At 40.1% G+C, this 12,474-nt stretch overlaps 1 protein-coding gene across 5 annotated transcripts in view; it reads right to left on the reverse strand.

The window, feature by feature from the left end:
- The window catches only part of NRG3 (neuregulin 3), a 1,315,406-nt gene that overhangs the window by 632,864 nt on the left and 670,068 nt on the right, over positions 1–12,474 (reverse strand). The gene's annotated exons all lie outside the window — the stretch shown is intronic.

The following is a 12,474-nucleotide window of genomic DNA, read 5'->3' on the forward strand; positions in this document are numbered from 1 at the left end:
CAGAGTGATAAAGAATAAGAAAGCTTCCAAGGAAGGGGATCGGATATGGAATTCTGTTGGTAGGAATTGTACCTCTCTTATCCTATGGTCTTGTTGATCATTATTAAATCAATAATAATAATAAAGAATGTAAAAAAAGAAATTGAAAATAAAATCATTATTCAGATTTTTAAAATATTGAATTCAATCTCCAAATTTGTTATCATTTCAGTGAAAATAGTAACACAGAAAATCAAGTCAGCTTGCCTCTAACTTTCATCTTTTCTTCCACTCTCTACCTAATATTCATTGAACAGGACTATTTTGTTTAAAAATGTCAGTTATCTAAGGATATTCAATTGAAGAGTGGATATCCTTCTACTTTGTACCATGAGCTTTTCTGCATTGTCTTGTTCCAGAAAGGAAACAAGAGGAATGTTTTGTGCTTTTTGATACTACTGAGGTAATTTAAAAAGCATATCCAAAAGTGACAAGGAATCACAAAAGGAGCCTGTCTGAATACTGAGATGCAATTCCATTTTACCAAGACAATGATACTCTACATAAGAGAATCCCAGAAGAGATTAGAAAGTTCTTCTCTTATTGTTTTTAATTATTTCCAAGTTTACACTGCTATGACCTAGAAAAGGACCTAATAGTGTTTGTTTATTTTTTGCCTCCAGGGTTATCGCTGGGGCTTCGTGCCTGCACTATGAATCACTGCTCCTGGAGACCATTTTTCTCATTTTGTTGCCCTTGTTGTTGCCCTTGTTGCTGTTGTTGTTAGACAGAACAGAGAGAACCACTTGAGAGACGAGGGGAAGACAGAGAGGGGGAGAGAAAGACACCTGCAGACCTGCTTCACTGCTTGTGAAGCGACCCCCCTGCTGGTGGGGAGACAGGGGCTCGAACAGGGATCCTTACGCCAGTTCTTGCGCTTTGTGCCATGTGAGCTTAACCTGCTGCACTACTGCCTGGTCCCCTAGAGTAAGTCTTAAAACCCTCAAACTAGTTTTCAGAAGAGAGGCAGCCCAACATTTCATCTCACCTCCCATGTCTGAATCATCCATGTGATGGCTGTACACCTACTCTCCCACTTAGTCAACAGAGGTTACTGTTCTGTGTGATAAGAGCTTGGCATAAATACTGGCATTGAACTACCAAACTATTTCTGGATTCATGTTACCACTGGCAGATTAATTATCAGTCTTTAAATGTATTCTTCCAATCCTAAAGGAGATTTGATTAGGAGTTTCTGCAATTAGTTCGAACTAACTCAGAATGGGTTCCCTTCCTTGTTCTCCTTACATCACTGATTTCTTGGCATCAAGAGTTTCAGATGCCCCAGAGTCATTGTAAACTCTACTTGGTGTTGATCCCTTTTAGCAAACAATTAGCAGCTAAATTCAATTGACTAGACTTTCTCAAAGCGATTGAGTCAACCCCCCCCCACTGCCATTGTAGTTTAGCGTTCCTTCCTGCATTGTATCTGATCACTCTGATTTTAGCCCTGCCTTTCATCAACTTATTTTGCATCTGTGCTGCCAAATTATCTTTTCAAGGCAGCTTCTAACCTCAGCTCTCACCAGCTGAAAACAACCAAGGTTCCATAATGCTCCACAAAGAACACTCGAAGAAGGTCAGCCCTTTCAGATGTGGCCTAAATCCTTCTCTGTTCTGTGTTGTATTTAGTTAAGTACTTAGATAAGCATGTGTGGTCCAATTTTGGATCCAAATACTTGTTCTGACACATGGGAAATTTATTCATAGAATAAGTGACATGATTGCAATGCAGTTGAAAACTCTGAACATAAATGTTAAATACATCCTGTCAATGTGGGCGTTATCGTTATTAATTTCATTACTACTGCTACTAATGGTACTATATAACTCGATGAGCTATTTATTTATATATATAAAACACACACACACACATATATATATATATAGCTATTTTGTTTTTAGATTTATTAATAGTTACTTCTCTCTCTCTCTTTCTCTCTCTCTCCTCTCTCTCTTTACCAGAGCATTGCTCAGCACTGGGTTATGGTGGTGCAATGGACTGAACCTGGGACTTTGAAGCTTCAGGCATGACAGTCTTATTTGCATAACCACTACCCTGAACTTCTTATTTACTTTTTTAAGGAAGAGAGAGAATAAAAGAGAGCTCAGAGTACCCCTCAGCTATACCATATGCTGGTGGCACCTCTGGGGACTCAGAAATCCATGTCTGATGACTGACATTGAGCTTCCTCTATGACCCTACATGACTACTTCTTAAAAGGTGTAATTTCTCTCAGAGTTTCACCCTGGCTTCTTCTTCTCACATTAGCTGTTCTGCTATATTTTTCAACCAGTAAGCACCAGCCTCAGGTCTGCATATTTCTTGCAATACCCATGAGCCATGCTTGCCTGCTGCTCCCACACCATCCTCTTGCCTGTGGTTGGGATGTTTGTGACAGAGGGACCCATTCCTTGTGCACCCATTCCATACACAGGTGTCACAAGTCTTGTCCTTTCTACTCTCTCTGGCCCATGAAAGACAACTGGGCATTGACACAACCAACCCTCTAGAAAACATGCTACCTGAACTGGAAGAAGATGGGGGCAGAGTGAGTGAAAATGCCACTTCCCACTATTTCAAATGAAGCTTTATCAAATTGAGCATTCATTTTGTTGCTCTAGAACTATTTATTTATTTGCTTATTATTGGATAAAGATGGAGAGAAATTGAAAGGGGAGAGGGAGACAGAGAAAGAGAGACAGAGAAACACCCACAGATCTGCTTCACCATTTGTGAAGCTTTTCCCCTGCAGGTGGGGACCAGGGATTCGAACTTGGGTCCTTGTGTGCTATAACATATGTGCTCAACTAGGTGTGCTACCACTCACTCCCCCTCCTGTGCCTTCCTTATTGGTCTTGTAAACCTCTAAGCTCTCCTCAAGGGCAAATAAAATGCTTTCTCTTTATACAACATAAATAAAGTTCAGTGTCTGGATCTGAAGAGATAGTCAACTTTAGTTTCATAAATTGGATGTAAGCTTATCTGTGTAGGAAACACCCCCACCCCCACCCACACACACCTCTCTCTCTCTCTCTCTCTCTCTCTCTCTCTTTATCTTCTACATCTCATCTTTCATCCACATCCCCCCTACCTCTATGCTTATACTGTTGCTTTAGGATGGGTGTCCACAGTTGGGTGTAATCACAGGAAACCCATGAGATTTTGCTGAAGTCTCACAGCTGATGTGTTGTAATGTAAGCAGTATTTGGAAATGGTTACAGGCATCCAGGTCAAGAGTATTAGTCCTGTTTCTCTATCATGATCACACTACGTTTCTTCCCTTAGTGAAGAAAAGAAAAAAAGTGGGTTCAGAGACAGAAGGCAGCATTGTTTTCATGACTTATACAAGAGGTTCTGGCAGCCATTTCTGGCATTTTTCAAGACAAGAAGAGAAACAAAAAAAACCAAAGCAAAAGCAACACAAAGAGTCATGGAACACCCAGATCTCTCAAAGTAGACTGCAGGATGCTAATGAATCTGTGTTCTATTAGAATGTGAGGGGAGAAGGATGCCTGCCTTTCACTACCACACTAAGGAGGCTTTCTGAAGAAAAATGTTCAATGTCTCCCCTGAGGCATCTGTTGTCCTCCTAAATGAATTAGTCAAGTAGAAATAGATATTATTTGGACAGGGCTCCCCAAAGGAGAATTGTCTTATAAAATGAAGATGTTTGATATCCCATTAGAATATACTGTATTAAGTAGCCTCTGTCAATGGCAATATTTTTAGGAGAGTAGAATTTGAATAATCAGTATAATATCTCTTAGTCTCTCTTTTTTTTCTCTCCCAAATTAAAATAACTAAACTGCTAACTTTAGATTTGTCTTTTCTTGAAATGTTGGAAATCAATCTTTTGTCATTGAACTAATGCCTGGCAGTTGCACTTAATTATTAAAGACACAGTTAACGCGTTTTAGAGTTTCAGATTTTGGTTTCCAATGCTCCAGGATTTTTCAAATTTCTATCAATTATTTGTTTTTCATATTTCACTACTGGGGATTTTTTTTTTCAAATAGACTTGAGAGACAGAGAAAATAGAGAAAGAGACACAAGACATTTCCCCCAGTGGGGTGTGGACTTGGCTCGACTATGCATGGCAGAGTAGGCACTCTTCCAGGTGAGCTATTTTGTAAGCCTTATCATTGTTTATAATTTCTTTATTGAAGGATTAATGTTTTACATTCGACAGTAAAACAACAGTTTGTACATGCATAACATTTCTCAGTTTTCCACATGACAATACAACCCCCCCACTAGGTCCTCTGTCATCTTTTTGGGGCCTGTACTACCCCCACCCCCCACCCGTCAACTACCCCAGAGTCTTTCACTTTAGTGCAATACACCAATTCCATTTCAGGTTCTACTTTTGTTTTCTCTTCTGATCTTGTTTTTGCAACTTCTGCCTGAAAGGGAGATCATCCCATATCTTTTTTTTTTTTTAATTTTAGAAAGAGACATAAAGAAAGACAGAGGGAGAAAGAGAAAGTGAAGAGAACACAATACCAATGCTATCTTCAATGTGGTGGAGGCAGGGTGCCCAATTCCTTTTTAGAAGTGACAACTAACTTATTAAAAAGTTGATCAAGGGAGAACCAGGTGGTAGCACACCTGGTTGAGCACAATGTTACAGTGAGCAAGGACCTAGGTTCAAGTTCCTTGTTTCCACCTGCAGGGGGAAAGCTTTGTGAGTGGTGAATCAGTGTTTCAGTTATTTCTCTGCCTCTCTCCCTCTCTATCTCACCCTTCTTTTTCAATTTCTGGCTGTCTCTATCCAATAAACAAATAAATATAATAATAATAATAATAATAAAAAGGGTCCAGGTGATGGTGTACCTGGAGCACATGTTACAATGAGCAAGAACCTGAGTTCAAGCCCCCAGGCCCCACCTGCTGGGGGAAAGCTTTTCAAGTGGTGAAGCAGGGCTGCAGGTCTCTCTGTGTCTCTCCCCCTCTCTATTAACTCCATCCCTCTTGATTTTTGGCTGTCTCTATCCAGTTAACAAATAAAGATAAAAACACAAAATTAAAATTTAATCAAGGTTAGTTTGAAGACTAAATGACAATAAGAGATTGCATTGGATTTCATGAATACACATTGTAAAAATGTTCATTGGTGACTGGATTCAATTCCCTACTTTACAAAGCTCTGAGACCCTATGCTCAGAAGTGACAGACTCCTAAGAACTCAAGAGCTTAACACCCCACTCTCAGGACTGGCCTATGGCATGTCCCAGAAACCCTACTGTGGCATTTAAGACTTAGAAGGGATGACACCACAAAAGTACCTGTAGAAGTTTGATGATTCAAATTCCCCATCAAAAACTCCTTCTATGTGAAGACAGATACAACCTTTGAAAGGTCACTACGATTCCAGCTTTGTTTTAAATACAGCAAGTTCTGTGTGTCTGTCTTGTCTTTGGCATCCTTTATGGTATGGAGTATCTTTGCAGCACAGACTATAAGCTGCTTGTTTCTGTAGATGGATTTCTTCATATATTTAACTCAGTGCTTGGCACAGAGATTCTCAATAAATGTACACAACAGAAAGAGAGAAGGGGAGGCCAGGTGGTGGTGCACCTGATTGAGCACACATGCTACAGTGTACAAGGATCTAGGTTCAAGCCCCCAGTCCCCACCTGTAGGGGGAAAGCTTCATGAGTGGTGAAGCAGTGCTGCAGGTATCTCTCTCTATTACCCCTTTCCCTCTCAATTTCTGGCTGTCTCTATCCAATAAAAAAAGATAAAGGGAAGAATAAGAGGGAGGAAGGAGAGAGACAGAGGAGAAAAGAAACTTATCTCCTTTCACCTAAGTGACCATTTTGTACAAAGTGAAGAACTCCATAGGACAACTGAGTCACTTAAATAGGAACAGATTCAAGGCCTGGAGCAATGCATCCTGGATGTTCTCATGTACTTTCCAAAGAAGGGGAGGAGAGGACTGGTTGACCAGTAGCTTGTTTGTCTTTGAGCTATAAGAAACATTGCTTACTTGCAGCAATACATCAAAAGGTTGAATTTTTTTCTTCTGAATTGTCACTGATTTAAATTCACTTATAGTTGCTCCCTCTTCTCCATCATTTCTCATTTCCACTCTATTTTTTCCCTTCAATATCTATCCACCTATCCCCATGCCATTATACTTCCACCAACCTAATGATGATCAGAACAGTCACTCCTCTTTGCCTCGATGAAAACGTAATAGTATGTAAGAAATCTCAAACAGCAGCTAATATGTAGAGCCATTCCTGTATACCTGCCACACCTGCATGGAGTCCTTTCTATTTCTGGCAGTAACTCAGCAACCTCCTTATATAATGCTCTTCCTAGGAGACATCTGTCACGTGTTTTTGTATCACTTGTCTTCTGGGCAATGCTGACATATCCACAGAAACTCTCTCCTCAATGCTGAGATTAAAAAGAAAAAAAGAAGGAGGGGTGATAACCGTTTTTCAAAATGAAACAGATCTAGGTCAAACTGAAGGTCTCTAAAATGTAACTTCTTCCTCTTCAACAATTCACCCCTCTCCTGTGCTCTCTCTGAGGGCCTGACACTTAGATATGAATCAAATAGAATTATCTTAATACCGCTGTTTACAGTTATTAAGCCTGCCATCAGGGAAGTCAGCATTTGAGCTGGGCGTGAGCATCGCCCTATGTAGCCTCCTCCTTGAACAAGCAAAGTAACATTTCCACAAGAAACAGAGCCTTGGAATCATACAAGCTGGGTACAAACCCCAGTTCTAACACTGACCACCAATCCTGGCACAAAGTCATTTACCTATCATTTAACTTAGTATTCTGATCTACATAGAAGAATCATAAAATTCATCAATTTTGTTTCCCCCCCTCAAAGCCCTGCTCAACTCTGGTTTATGGTGGTGCAGGGAATTGAACTTGAGGATCTTGAAGCCTCAGGCATAAGAGTCCATCTCCAATACCCCACTAATCCTAGTTCTAAGAAATATAACAGACCGGCTGGTTGGTGGCCACATAGTTGACCATACTGTTACAATGCATAAGGACTCAGATTCGAGTCTCTGAGCCCCAACTGTGGGAGGGGGATGCTTTGTGAGTGGTGAGCAGGCTGTCTTTATCCAATAAATAAAGATAATAATAAAAAACAATAAAACCACCTCTTAAATTAAAAAAAAGAAATATGACAGTTTAGGGGTTTGCTGAAAAAAGAAAAAAAAACAGGAGTGGCAAAATGTTCTCTATTTCCCTGGGACATTATGTGGTTGAGGAATACTATACTAAAGGAAAGGTATTAACACATAATTGTTTGCATGGAAAGGTCATATTACTTGTCTCTTTCAAATCAACATGATTTTAACTCCTGATACCTTTCTCTGTCAAGAAGAGGAATGATCACACATGGTCACAATCGAGGTTAATAAACAAGGTTAATAAACAAAACATAGAAAGAGCTCACCAAACTCTACAACAAGAAAAAAAAATGATCCCATCCAAAAATGGGGAGAGGATATGAACAGAATATTCACCACAGAAAAGATCGAAAAGGCCAACAAACATATGAAAAAATGTTCCAGGTCATTGATTGTCAGAGAAATGCAAATAAAGACAACAATGAGATAACCACTTCACTCCTGTGAGAATGCCATACACAAGAAAAGGTAGCAGCAACAAATGCTAGAAAGGCTGTAGGGACAAAAGAACCCTCCTGCACTGCTGGTCAGAATGTCAATTTATTCAGCCCCTATGGAGAGCAGTCTGAAGAACTCTCAGAAGGCTAGAAGTGGACCTACCCTATGATCCTGCAATTCTTCTCCTGAGGATATATTCTAAGGACTCAATCACATCCATCCAAAAAGATTTGTATAGCAGCACAATTTGTAATAGCCAAAACATGGAAGCTACCAAAGTGTCCAACAATAGATGAGTGGCTGAGTAAGTTGTGGTCTGTATACACAATGACTTAGGTATTTAAAGTGGTGAATTCACCTCTTCACCCCATCATGTGAAGTGAGATCAGCCAAAAAGAGAAGGATGAATATGGGATGATCTCACTCATAGAAGGAAGTTGAAAAACAAAATCAGAAGGAAAACCACAAAACAGAAATTGGACTGGAATTTGTATATTGCACCAAAAAAAAAAAAAAAAACTCTGGGATGGTTGTGGGGGGGGGGGGTCAGGTCCTAGAACATAATGGCAGAGGAAGACCTAGTCAGAGTTGTAACTTTTTAAAAATTTTTATTTATTTTCCCTTTTGTTGCCCTTGTTTTTATTGTTGTTGTTGTTGTTGTTAGATAGGACAGAGAGAAGTGGAGTGAGGAGGGGAAAACAGAGAGGGGGAGAAAAAGATAGACACCTGCAGACCTTCTTCACCACCTGTGAAGGGACACCCTTACAGGTGGGGAGCCGGGGCTCGAACCAGGATCCTTATGCCGGTCCTTGTGCTTGATGCCATGTGCGCTTAACCTGCTGCACTACCACCCGACTCCCTATTTTTTTTATTGGGATATTAATGTTTTACAGTTGACAGTAAATATAGTTTGAACATGTATGACATTTCCCAGTTTTATACATAACAATGCAAGTCCCACTTGGTCTTCTGTCATCATGTTCCAGGACGTGAACCCTCCCCCCCCCAAACCCATCCCAGACTTTTTTACTTTTTACTGCAATACACCAACTCTATTCTAAGTTCCGCTTAGTGTTTTCTCCTCTGATCTTGTTTTTCAACTTCTGCCTGTGAGTGAGATCACCCCATATTCATCCTTCTATTTCTGACTTATTTCACTTAACATTATTTCTTCAAAATCCATCCAAGATGGGCTGAAAATGGTGAAATCACCATTTTAATAGCTGAGTAGTATTCCATTGTGTATATATACCACAATTTGCCCAGACACTCCTCTGTTGTTGGACACATAGGTATACACAAGTATTTTTGGATGGTTATGTTGGGGGTTATATTGCTATGTGGAAAACTGGGAAATGTTACACATGTACAAACTACTGTATTTTGCTATCGATTATAAACCATTAATCCTCCAATAAAGAAATTTTTATAAATCTCTCTTCCAGTACACCCTAAATTTCATAATGGTGTATAGGCTTCTGCTGCATGATGTCCAGACTCATCTGTCATGGAAGTGGGGCATCAGTGATAGCCAGAGATTGTTCTATGCTCCCTGTCCTATAGCCCACAGGCCCAACAGTCAGTACCCTTGGTGCCTTTAGTTATGGATGCACAAACCTCCCTCTCTGAAAGGAGTCCACTTTCCCAGTATTCTTCCAAGTAATATAAGACACAGTTCCTTATTGCACAAGACCTACAGTCCTTCCTCCACTTTCCAAAACTTCAAATTGCTTTGGGATCAAGGGAAAAAATCTCCTATTTTTTCTTGTTTACCTCAGTGACACACTGGCTCTTAAATCTTCATCATGAACCTGGCAGCCTGGAGAGGACAAAATTAAGAACAAAATCACCATACAGCAGAAAGTCTGGGGCTTGTGTCCTTCTCAAATGGGTGGTGGGGGGGGAAGAAAATGCATAAATACACACTACTATCTTGGAATCTCCTTTGTTTCAATAACAATTGCAACTGCTTATTTATTTGTTTATTTATTTACATCAAAGCCCTTCTCATCACTGGTTTATGGTGGTGCTGGGGATTTAACCTGTGATTTTTGAGCCTCAGGTATGAGAGTCTCTTTGCAGAACTATCATGCTATTTACCAATTTCAACTATTTAAGTGAGCATCCTGATGAGCTAAAAAAAAGTATCTGTACTTCTATAATCTAGAACGTGATTGGCAAAAGAAAAAAAGAAAACAAAGAAAGGTGCAAGATTTTACTGCTTATGGGTTTCTTCACATATTCAATCCATCCTACCTCTTAGGGAACAAAAACACATGCACAATGGACCCTTTCAAGGAAATTCTGCAAAGTCATTCTGTGGACTTTCCAGCTTGCATATCTGTAGGACCATGTAGATAGAGGCCTTCTGATAGTGCTCTGCCCCAAGGAGAGTGACTCTTCGATGATAAGAGTGCTGAGTCCTGGACCCCAGCCTAACAGTCTTTGTCTTTCCTTGTTCCTGCCTCCGAATTGTATGAGTCTTTGCTTGTGAGTTCTGTGTTTACACCAAGGCGTCAACACCCTGTTCAGGTTTCAAATCCTTCCAGGATGGAGGCCATTCCATGCTCTTAGTGAATTACCTCAACACTGGACATTATTTCCCTTCACAGAAGCACACCACTGTAACCTCTGGAAACTCTGCCTATATTAGTGGGGGAAGCTTCACAAGTGGCAAAGCAGGTCTACAGGTGTCTATTTTTCTTTCTTCCTCTCTGTCTCCCCCACCCCTCTAGATTTTTCTCTGTCCTGTCTAATAATATGGGTAAGGAATAAAGAAAGGAAAGGAAAGGAAGGAGGAAAAAATGGCTGCCATAGAGGCGGCCCCAAGCCCCAGCAATAACTCTGGAGGCAGAAAAAAAAAAAAACTATCCATGCTAACATGGAAGTCTTATTTCCTACAGACATTGTAAAATAGAAATTATATTTAACACAGTGTCCCTATGATGTCAACCTCAGTGCCACCCCAGACTGGTCCTATAGCTCTCCCACTTCCAGGTACTGGGACTGGGCCTCAGGGACTTGTCTTTCATTCTAATTGCTCTAACAGAATGATTTGACTTGTGCCTTTGATAAATTAAAAAAAACTGTTCTGAAACAGTTCAGCTGGGATAGCTAAATGCCTTTTGGTTCTAGCCACCCAAGTTCACAATTATCTGTCAGTCTTAAAAGTAGGTCAGAAACTTTGGAATCACAGCTAAGATGCTTCTGAAATTCAATTATTCCTCAGGGAAAACAAAGGAATCCCTATGTTCATCTGCTCTCTGGAGCTAGCTTTTAGGGAAACAAGTTTTCACATCTCTTGAGAAATTGTCCTAGTTGGAACCTCAGCTTGTACATTTTTTTTTCTAGTCTCATGAGGACTGACTTGAGACATCCTAGAGAGAAAACTTTCAACTTGGCATCAAATTAGTCAGGCAGAAATGTACCACAAATGTGCTCCTTCTCTCTACTTCACCCAGAGCCTAATTAAGACACTGGCAGGGCTCTTACTTTGTGCCAGAATTGTTATTCGCTTAATCACCCCATAATTGTTAGCATCACAGCTCTTCCTGTGAGCACTGTTGAGATGCTCTTCAATAAGGCAGATTCAAAAAAAAAAATTATTCCCTGGAGAATCAGCCACAAAATACATCTTAAGACAACCTCCTCCCTCAAGTCCCAGTTTTTGTCAGAGTGTGTATGGATAGGACTCTGAAATCTAGATTTATGTCCTGGTTCCTTGAATATGAAGAAATATACTATACAAAGTATAACAGCATTTCCCTTTGTTTAGAATAAATAATATTCTAAACAAATAATATTCTTGATTCTTAAGGGATTGCTCTTGTAAGGGCTACAAACAATGAAGGCCAGAGTACTGTACAAAAGTTGACATCATTAGAATCAGGCTGAGGATGTGAGGCTCAGGCAAAATTTAGTCAAGTTGGGGGCCCCTTGGAATAGACCAAAAATAGATTCCTTAGCTTCTTCCAAAATAGAGACCCCAAATCTCATCTGCTATATTCTTACCTTTAGGTTCCTGATTATTAAACAATTAGGTCTGTTTTATATCTTAATGCTTTTCAGCGACCAAGCTGCAGATGCTACAATGATGCCAACCTGACTTCCCTCAGCAAATGACTTCACCAATGTGTCCTGGAACCTTACTTTCCTAGAACTCTACCCCACTAGGGAAAGATAGAAACAGGCTGGTGGTATGGACCCTCCTGCCAACACCCATTTCCAGCAAAGAAGCAACAGAAGACAGATCTTCCATCTTCTGTGCCCCATGAAGAATTTGGGTCTATACTCTCAGAGGGGTAAAGAATAGAGAAGCTTCCAATAGTGGGGATGGGACAGGGAACTCTGGTGATGGGAACTGTGTAGAATTGTAACACTCATATTCTATGGTCTTGTCAATCATTATTAAATCAATAAATTAAACAAAAAAGATTCAGGCTGGGAATATAGATCCACGTGCCAATGCTCATGTTCACCAGAGAAACAATTACAGAAAATAGAACTTCCATCTTCTCTACCCTGAAAAGAATTCTGGTCCATACTCCCAGAGGAGGTCAAGTAACAGGGGAAAGATGATCAGAGGGCTCTGAAATCTAACACCATCAGGACCCAAAGAGAGAAGAGAAAAAAAGGAAGGGCACTCAGAAGCAATAATAGGTGTAAATGAGACTTAGAAAGGAAGAGAAGATGGGACTATAGAAAAAAAAATGGGCAAATATATACAAACATAGACAGAAATTTGTAAAAAAATAATAGGTCGCTCATATCTGCAACCTTAGGAGAACTGCTGTAGCTTCCAATGGAGAAATAGGGGACACAGAACTC

Source organism: Erinaceus europaeus, chromosome 1 (genome assembly GCF_950295315.1).
Source record: "Erinaceus europaeus chromosome 1, mEriEur2.1, whole genome shotgun sequence".
In the NCBI taxonomy this organism is placed as follows: Eukaryota; Metazoa; Chordata; class Mammalia; order Eulipotyphla; family Erinaceidae; genus Erinaceus; species Erinaceus europaeus.